The sequence below is a fragment of the Scomber japonicus genome, chromosome 13 (genome assembly GCF_027409825.1).
Source record: "Scomber japonicus isolate fScoJap1 chromosome 13, fScoJap1.pri, whole genome shotgun sequence".
Classification (NCBI taxonomy): Eukaryota; Metazoa; Chordata; class Actinopteri; order Scombriformes; family Scombridae; genus Scomber; species Scomber japonicus.
In genome coordinates this window covers 1,992,358-2,003,107 of record NC_070590.1, presented here as the reverse complement: position 1 = coordinate 2,003,107, position 10,750 = coordinate 1,992,358, and positions in this window count along the sequence as shown.

The window sequence follows — 10,750 nt, the reverse complement described above, 5'->3', positions numbered from 1 at the left end:
TCGGTTGGTCCAGACTAACCCTAAAATAATAACTTTGAAGATCCTAAAACATCATCTAGCAGCATCAGGTCAAACATTTAAAGTGTGCAACACCAAATATCTGCATAACTAATTACATTCCCTTCGGCCTCTCAGCTGAACCTTGTACTGTGTTCAGTGCCAGCCAGCAGGTCCATGTGGGCCCATAAGGGTTACATTTTGGCTGCAAATATGGGTCCCAAGTGGGTTTGTCTACAGTTTCCATGGTGACCCCAACTATGTGTGCCCATATGGGCTTCAAGTGGGTTCTGACTGGGTTTCAGGTGCAGACCAGCTGAGTGAGACTCATGTAGGCCCCATGTTTGCCCATATGGGGTCTAAGTGAAATCAGAATGGACCTTAGATGGGCCCATTTAGCCCACATGAGCTTCACATGTGGGACTCACAACATTTGCCCAGTTGAAGCCCACTCAGTACCCACCTAGCCCACATTTAACCCATGTGGGGCCCACATGGACATGCTGGCTGTTAATTAAGAAATGTAGCATACTGTCATACCTGTCTAACATCAGCCTGTTAGTATGCTGATGTTAGCAATTCACTTTAAAGCACTGATGTGTTAGTACAGCCTCAAAGAGCTTCTACTGTGACTGGAGACTCTTCATGAAGCTGGCTTACTAACATCTATTGTGTGTGTATCAAAGTCTGATATATCTTCTTCCACTGATGTAGTCAGCACGGTGACTCAGTGGTTAGCACTGTTGCCTCACAGGTAGAAGGTCTTGGGGCCTTTCTATGTGGAGTTTGAATGTTCTACCCATGCTTGGTTTCCTCCCATTGTCAAAAAACATGTGATAGATTCATTCTCCTGTTGGTGACAAAGGCGCTCACATAAGTCCTGTTCCCATAAAGGAAGTTCCAGGTAAAATGTAGAAGTCGGGAACATGACAGGAACTGCTGTTGTGTCTCCACTGCAGAGTAGGACCTTGATCGGACCTGCCCGAGTCTAGAGGTGACCTAATCATTCTGCAACAGTTGAGAGACAATTACCCCGATGTTCCTGCAGTAGAAACAACACTATAGATCTGAGCTGGTCCTCCTGCACAGTGACTGCTCACTGCTCCCAGTACTTAGGATGGGTTCAATGCAGAGACTGAATTTCACTGTAAACAGTATGTGTGACAGATGAAGTACCTTTACTTTTGCCCCAAAATAATTAAAAACACAAAACTCCCAAACTCTTCATAATGAATCTAATCTTCAGAGTTTGGTTAGTTAGTTAAGAAGCGACTCTAAAGACTAATAACAGTGATCACATTTTCAGTCTCTGTAGAGTAGTTCTGTGTAAGGCAGACGCTACTGAGCATGTGCAGTAACGTGGGTCTGTTTACAGCTTCGTTAGCTTGCTGTGCTACAGATCACTGCCTCATGGCTTCTGATAATGTGGTAGTAACAGAGCCGTGCACCAGCACATGCTCAGTGGCGTTTTTAAAACACTGGATGTATTTTTGTGAACATATATCAGTGTTTTCATTTAGATTTCAGAGCAGATTGAGTGTGTTGACCTCTGAGGAGTCATGTGATTTCTTGTTTACATGAATTTAAAAGCGAAACATTTTATATTTGAGATGTATTTTATTTTTCTTGGGAACAAAGCAGAACACAGAAACATTCATCTGAGCCTCCAGTGAACACTTTGTTTTTTTATTGAATTTTGTGATTTTGTACACTCGTAAGTCTTTACTCTAAAAAAAATAAATAAAAATAAAAAGCTGCATTTTGATTGCAATGCATTGAATGGCTTGTGCATCAAGCATGAATGATATCCATATGGGGTTTAATGTCATTATTTTAAGGATGATTACTTTAATCAAATGTAAAGATGTTGACATGTTTTTTGTAATATTCTTTTCCAGAAGGCCACTGTGCAGCATCAAGTGAATAATTCAGTATGTGAACCTCAAAGTCCTAAAACTACCTACTTAAAAATGTTTGGGGACTTTTTGGGGCTTTGTCTGTCTTAAACCTGTGTGATTTCTTTCTGATTAAAAATGTATTTTTCTTACCAAGTGTGTGTGTGTGTGTGTGTGTGTGTGTGTGTGTGTGTGTGTGTGTGTGTGTGTGTGTGTGTGTGTGAGAGAGTGTGAGTGTGAGTGTGTGAGAGTGTGTGAGAGAGAGAGAGAGAGTGTGTGTGTGTGTGTGTGTGTGTGTGAGATATTTTGGGTTTTGAGGATGAACTGTAATAATTATCGTGATCTAACTTTTCATGTAAAGCCATCGTCGGGTCAAATTTACTGAGGATCTTTGAAAGGCGATAAAGTTTAATAAAGTAGCAGATGAGTAACTGAGATCAATAATATCCATGTTAAATATTAAAAAATGAGGAAAAACCCTCCTGAGCAAAAATCTTAAAAGTCTGACCTCAGATGTAACCTTCTTTGTAATCATCAACATCCTCATCAGTAACTGGAACAGATTACACATTTAATTTGTAATTTAATTACATAACACTGTTACATGGAAATAGTCACTCCCCAACTCTGCTAATGGGAAACATCTTCCCTCGGATAAACATAAGCAGTTATAAGTTGCCTTTGTTACGGCTCTAGAGGCACTCCTGTAGATCCTCCAGTGTTGTGGTGTAAGCAGGGCTTCTTGTCCTCGTTCTACCTGCCACACCTGCCTCCAATCAGCTCATCTCCTCCCTCATTGAACACACCTGCCATCTATCATCACATTTCAAGCATATCAACCCTGAACTTTACCCACTCTCCTCTCATGTGTTCCAGGATCATTTAATTACTTCCAACCTCCAGATCCTTCTCCTCTTCATCACTCCCAACCCAAAACTACTTAACTAGCACCACTCCGTCCTTGTTCCTGTGTTTGTTTGTCTCTCATAATTTCTTAACAGCCTTTTGTTTAATCAATTTAAAAGAAACAAGTAAAACATACTGAAAACATGCAGGTTAGTGTTACAGTAAATGATGTGGACCAAACCGAACCCATGCTTTAACCTACTGATCCCTGGTGTACAGTGTGTCCTGAATGTTGAAATTTGAAATGAAATTTTAAAATCCCATTATTATGCTCTTCTTGGACACACACAGGCAGAACATATTTAAACTGAAGCCAAATACAATAAACAGATTTCACAATCTCAGTGTTGATATAAAACATTCTCTGCTGAAGGGAATGGAGCTAAAGACAAGCCCAGGCAGCATCTTGAAGTCATCGTCATTAAGAAAGCTCATGCTGAATGTGGGACAGTTTGTGAACAGACCTCTTGCTTGCATTTCTGTTGCAGGCTGAAACTTGTGAGCTGCTCCTACTGTCAGTCATTTCAAGTTTTTACGCTTTAACGCCACTCATGAACCCAGCAACACGACACGCTGTGAGTCGGGTCATACTCATTGATTTCTTACACAACTTTGTACCAAACATTCAAGGTCACTGACAGAGCAGAGTGTGTGTTTGCATGTTCTCATGTGACCAGCTTACACTGATTCTTCTGCAGTAGGCAGATTTATTTCATTACAATGTTAACCAGGCCATGGTGTAAATGAACAGGATCAAAGAAACCTGATTTCCCTGATCAAGGAAAGGATAAAAGAAATCTTAATTATCGCTGCGGGGCAAATTCTTTTACTGACAGTTGTACCACATAACCATCAGACAAAATCATAAACACAACGAAACACATTGAGTATGGAAAGCACTGAGTACAACATAACATACAACATGATATTATAATGTGTTGTTTAAAAGGCCAATGGCAGCTGGAACGAAGAAATATGCTCCTTAAACTTTCTGCTAAAATATGTGAATGGTCACATCGTCAACACTCCCGTCAGACCTGTGAAGCAAACTGAAGTGGATCCAAATGATCCTGCCCTGTATTTAGAGGCTCATCCTTCACAGTTTTCTCAAGAGGTTTCAGAAGATGCAGACATGTAAGTGCCAAAGGCCTGTAATCACTTAGTAACTGTGGAGGATTGTTTGTTGGCTCAGAGTATATCTGCCGTTTTAATTTTTAACGATACAACCTCTAATAGGGCTGGGACTTTACTTGAGCCATGTTTCCATTAAAGCAACAAAACGAGCTTTGTTATTCTCCATCAGGAACTGGACATTTGCCCGAAACGTTCTTATCTTTGTTGTGTGACTGGACACAGCAATGATCACTGTGGAAAGGTGTATCCAACGGTTACCTTGTCTCTTCAGAGTCTGGAGCTTGCCGACACAGGGATGGGATGCTCCAATCCCCTTCATCAGGATCCAGCCAGGTGATCTCTCTGCTGAGGGATCCACAGTGCCCACACCAGAGCTGTGGAGGAGCTTGAGGCTATAATGGAAAATCTCCTGGTATTCACAAAGTCTGCACAAAAAGTGGTATAAAGGCATTAAAATGAGATGGAATCCTAATCTGATCATATCAGTAAAAAAAATGGACGATAAGAGAAGTCAAAAACAAAAATCGCAGCACACCACACCAGTGCTGCTGCCTATCACCATTTCCAGCCAAACAACAGATTTCCCAAAAAGATAGATTTCTCCTGCAGAAAGCAGATTTCTTATCTGGGTTTTTAATCAGATGGCAAACTGCATTCATCCAATCAAGAGCAGGCAGGGAGTAAATCTGTGAATCAGAGATGTGAATATTCCAGCTCAAAGTGGACAAAGAGTAAATCTGCACACTTTAAAGTGATCAGAGGTATGAACGCTCCAAACTAGAGACTGCAGGAGCAAAACTGTGCACTTTAAATCTGTAAATGACATGAACCGTCCAATCTAGAGCAGAAAGAAAAGAAAGAGAAACCGCATGCTCTGAGATGGTCAATTACATCCAATTATGATCAATCTAGAGACCACAAGGAGCAAAATCCATGGTGGTCCAAAAAGTGACATTTTTCTTGTCAAAAAATAATCAGTACATATCAGCCAGGCTTTCTAGAACTACTGTAGATCTACTAGTAGGGTTGTAGTCAAGACCGCACCAACCCGAGTCCAAGACGAAGACCATATATATCAAAGGAAAATCATAACAAAACATCAAAATGTGATTTTTATTTTTATTTAAGTTTGCTTTTAAATAAATGAGACTACAAACACTGACACCGGGCAGCAGCTGCAGCTAGCAAGATCTTTACACTGCCAATGATTTGAAGTTATTAGCTGTTTCTGAGAGGGTCCTTTTTCACTCTTATCAGTTAGGCATGGACAAAAAGCCTATCAGCGGTGGTCTCATTAAAAAATCCTGAGTCTGCCCAGTCCGAGACCGAGACAAGACCAAGAACCTCAAACAATGGTCTCGAGACCAAGACCGATCTCGAGTACTACAACACTACCTACTAGTCCACTAAAAAACTAAAGAAACCAAAGTTGGTGAACAGAACTAAGTGCTCTAAAGCTGTCAGAGATGTGAACCGTCCAATCTACAAAATCTTAACAGTAATTTGTAGATTGACTTTTTACATCTGAGCAGCATAATCTTAAAGAACACTGATCCTACCAGATCTGTCTTTCTAGTTCGTTTCATTTCATCTTCAGTCAGTATGATGTGGTGTTCCAGTAATACCACCCTGAACACACTTACCATCATCATGTTTTATAAATAAAATGCTTGATAAGATGCAGTGTGAAACAGTTTCACTTGCAGAAGTGAAGTGTTGCTGACAGGAAACATTTTAGTCTAATGATCTATTTTGTCATGAGGACATGACGTCTGCTGTCAAAACGAAATTAAGAAGAAGTGAGTTTTTGCTTCTGTTGGTGATGTGTTTTTGTTTCCATAGATTGAGGGATTTTAAATGTCACACAGAGTGAATGTGTGAAATACAACGTGCTGCATTAAGAAGAATTAGAAAAAGTATAAGAATCTACCACCATGCTAGCAGCTCTGTGAGGCAATGCTAACATGCTATAGCAGCTATAGTGTTTGTACTTCAGTGTGTCAGTATTTAGCATTCAACACAAAGTACAGCTGAGGCTGATGGGAATGGCATTAGCGCCGCAGTCGTTTGGTCACAAACCAAAGTATTGGACATATTATATTTTTGACCAGATGATGGCGCTAGAGGAAAGTCTGAGGATTACGAAAGTTATTACAATTCATCCTCTGGGGGACGTAAATATCCAAAACCAATTTCATGACAATTCATCCAACTGTTAAACTTTAGAGAAAAAACGGATGCTAAACTTACGTAATTAAAGGGAACATTATTAAAAATATAGACTAAAATATTCTTTAACCAAAGTGATGGATTGATGAACCAACATCTCTGGAGCCATACTGCTGCATGACTAAACAGAAGAAGCATCTCCCTCTAAAACCACAAACTACATTTTTTACATTTCTGTAAAACATACATGATGAAACCTGTTACTGTTAGTCAGTTCTCCGGGTGATGTTAGACTGATAAAAATCTGAATATCTCAAAAATAATGTGTGTTATCCTGAATGTTGAACTATGCCTTTATCGTTTAGAGGCTGAGACATTCATTATTTTAAGGGTCCACACATGTGTAGAGGTTCAGACCTCAGCAGTGTTTGTCTCCCTCTGGTGGAGACTGATAGAGTCACAGTCAGCATTCAAACTGCTGTCAGAAAATAACTGAAAGTAAAAAATAGTTTAAACAGCAACATTAAAATGATTGGTTGAGGTTGAATCACAGACATTTAACTATTTAATAAAAGTGTTGTTTAAGGATTGTAATGTTTTCTATCATATTGTAAATGCTCATCGTTGTGTCATGATATATGATTTATTTATGAATCAAAACTAAACAATATAATCCTGAAATCCAAAAACATGTGAACACAATTTGAATATAAGTAATGATAACATCGAAGTACAGAGACAGTCTGATAGATAGAGTAACAGTGTCACTGCAGATGCTGAGGCACACTGGTCCTGCTGTTATAGTCCCACTGAGTATTGTCTGTTGATCTGCTCTGAGCTGTACTGAGTGACTGGTCAGATATCACTCTAATGCAGGGGTGTCAAACATGCGGCCCGTGGGCCAGAACCGGCCCACTGAGGAGTCCATTTCGGCCCACTTTCCTTCCTGTCTTCTCTCGTCTTCCTTCCTTCCTTCCTTCCTTCCTTGAGTCCTTCCTTCCTTCATTCTTTCCTTCCTTCCTTTCTTGCATCTCTCCTTACATTCTTCTCTCGTTTTCCTTCCTTCCTTCCTTCCTTCCTTTTAATGGACCGGCCCGCATAAGATCAAATTGGGCTGTATGTGGGGGTTGAGCGTGTTGAGGTTATAGTCCTCGTTGCATGTGACCCTGGTTCGAATCCCAAGTCAGACGGTCTTAGCCTGCGTGTCATTCCCCCTCTCTCTGCCTGTTTCCTGTCTATCTTCACTGTCCTGTACATTAAAGGCAAAAAAGCCCGAAAAAATATACTTTAAAAAAAACTCCAACTCCACAAAATTGGGCTGTATGTGGCCCTTGAATGAAAATGAGTTTGACACCTCTGCTCTAATGCATGAGATACATCATCAAGATTCAATTTCAGTTTCACTCCAAAACACTTTCACCCTACTTGTTCTTGGCAGCTTCTTCTTCTTTGTTCCAAACAGGATTGACTCTGTTTGACCCAAATGTTCTGAAAGCTTGTTATCTATGAGCCACTCTCCTACACTCCTAACTCATTACTCATGTTTCCCTTGCCATCATTCCCAGATTAAACATTATAATAAATGTTGTTTCAGTGCTGTGGTGACGAAAACTTCCAGTGAAAGCAGAACTGCTGAGAATGTGGAACTTGGTCAGTCTTCAGCTGACTCGTGCCACTGCAGAGATCACTGCTTGTAGGTTGCAGAGAGTTAGGAGGTTAAGGTTTAACCCTCCTGTTGTCCTCAGGTCAAGGAAGGACAGAAGGAAGGACAGGAGGTAAGGAGAAGGTAAGGAGTTCGGAGGGAGGCAGGAAAGGAGGAAAGAAGGAAAGGAGTAAGGATGAAAAGAGGAAGGAATTTAGGAGAGAAGGAAGGAAGAAAGGAAAGAGGAAGGAATTTAGGAGAGAAGGAAGGAAGGTAAGAAAGGAGTATGGAGGGATGGAAGGAGGAAATGAGGAAAGAAAGGAAAGGAGTAAGGAGGGATGGAAGGAGGAGCAAAGAAAGAAGGGTGGAGGGGAAGAAGGAAGGAAAAATTAAAGGAAGAAGGAAGGAAAGAAGGAACAGTCAAAAGAGCGATGGGGGGGGGGGGTAAATTTGACCCGGGAGGATGACACAAGGGTTAAATATGTGGCTGTTTCTTTGAAGGTTGTTGTTGGCGCTGGTATGCTGGTACTGCTCAGCGTCCCACAGGACTGATAACAGCTGTGGGACGCTGTGGGGGAGAGTGCCCTCTTTAAAGTGCTTAGTGCTTCTGGAAGAGTTCTTAAAAAGAGTTCAGTTAGGTTTCACAGAGAGGATACAGTGTTATGGTTTCTTCCCCGGTCTATGAGTAAGTTTGCTTTGAGGCTAAGAGGAAGGGGGGAGCTGGGGGGGCTGCTATTTGATTATCGAAACCCTCACTCAGATCCTTCGAAGAGTTAAATTATTGTGCATTTTTGGTCGGTGTGAAGTGTCCGATAGGTTAAAACCAGGATCCATCAATACATGGAAACATTGTGTAGATTATAACCTTTATTTTAATGCATTAGATGACTATATATACATAGATATTACCACTTTTGGACAGATTTCTTGGCAAAAGCGACAAAAAAAAAAAGTCAGATCCCTTTAACCCTTAAATATTAAACACGCTCACAGTTTATTCTCCTCATTAAAAGTGTTTATACCAAATGTTGAAGCACAGATGTGTTTAGACAGCATCAATAATCAATAATCTGACTGATGAATAAATGTGATTAAACCTTGATTCATGTTTCAGAGAGCAGAGAGACTAAACAGCTCCTATCACACAATATCATGTTTTACCTCAGACATGAAAATATAACATAGACATAATGATGGAAATGTTATTTTATTGGTGGTTTTGAGTCTCTTTGGTCACTCCATCTCATCGTTACCATGGTAACTAGATGGCAGCTGTTCCTCCTTTCCTTCCTTCTTCCTCCCTTCCATCTTTCCTTCCTTTCTTCCTTCTCTCTTTCTTTCCTTCCACCCTTCCTCCTTTACTTTCCTTCCACCCTTCCTTCCTTCCTTCCTTCCTTCCTTCCTCCCTTCCATCTTTCCTTCCTTCCTTCCTTCCTTCCTTCCTTCCTTCCTTCCTCCCTCCTTTCCTTCCTTCTTCCTCCCTTCCATCTTTCCTTCCTTTCTTCCTTCTCTCTTTCTTTCCTTCCACCCTTCCTCCTTTCCTTTCCTTTCCTTCCTTCCTTCCTTCCTTCCTCCCTCCTTTCCTTCCTTCTTCCTCCCTTCCATCTTTCCTTCCTTTCTTCCTTCTCGCTTTCTTTCCTTCCACCCTTCCTCCTTTCCTTTCCTTCCTTCCTTCCTTCCTTCCTTCCTTCCTTCCTTCCTTCCTTCCTTCCTTCCTTCCTTCCTTCCTCCCTCCTTTCCTTCCTTCTTCCTCCCTTCCATCCTTCCTTCCTTCCTTCCTTCCTTCCTTCCTCCCTTCCATCCTTCCTTCCTTCCTTCCTTCCTTCATCCCTTCCATCCTTCCTTCCTTCCTTCCTTAGTCCTCTTCTTTAGTCAATTTAAGTCTCTTATTAGTCATGTTTTCATCTCTTTTTGGTGGTTAAATGTTATTTTCTATGTAAAGGTAAAATGAGCAGAGCTTTGTGGAAGTGTGGGGTTTATTGTAGAACCATTAGAGCCATCAGTCTTCATCCTCATAACTACTATCTTATTAAAACTATTAACTATTCATTTCACTAAAACACATGGACATAGATACGGGTCAAATTTGGACGACTTCAGGAAAAGTTTCAGGGTAAAAGAACGACCTTTGGAGTATTTTTACAGCTGTCAAAGTCAAAATGGGTCAAATTCTACCCTAAATATTATGTAAGGGTTAAGTCAAATTTAAATCAGTTTTACATAGAGCAAGTCTAGACTGGACTCTTTAATTTACAGAGACCCAACATTCCTCCATGAGCAGCATTTGGCGACAGCAGCAAGAAACAAGTCATTACAGTATCATGTCCAAGAACACAAGGGAGGCGCCACCAAGACCTGGATTTGTTGTTCGCTTGTTTTCAGTGAGTAAAAACTTTGAGCTTTTTATTTGTGGTCAGAGCTTCATTCATTCACTGCTACTAAATGTCTTCTTAAATCAAAATCTAGTACCAGTTTGTACTAATTGGATAAAGACTGGTTTAAGTCAGGGTCTTCATCTCGTCTTTGTGCTAAAATGAAGAAGTTGCATCTTCAATCCGGTTTGCTAAAATAAATATATACTAAAGCAGACAGAGGATTTATGTTTATTTCCTTTTAGATTATAGAGTTTCCAGTCTGTGGGCTTCATCTCGCCTCTTTTTGTCTCCAGTTTTCCTCTCTGTCAGCTCACTTTCTGCTGGGCAGCCTTTCAGAAACCTCAGGAATCTCCAACTGTGGAAAATCAAGACCACATGGGCCCACTAAACACACACACACACACACACACACACACACACACACACAGAAAATGAAAATGAAAATCACTTCAGATTCTTTGCTAATCCGATTTGTACTCTTAAAACTTTCATTCTGTTCATTTTAATACCGGATGTTCTCTTTTTTGGATGTCTTGTGTCCAGATGTCATTAAACACTGATGATGCATGAGAGTAAATGTGGTTGTTGTTTTGTAGAAGAATAAAAAGCAAGAATCATGGTGGTCAACTTGC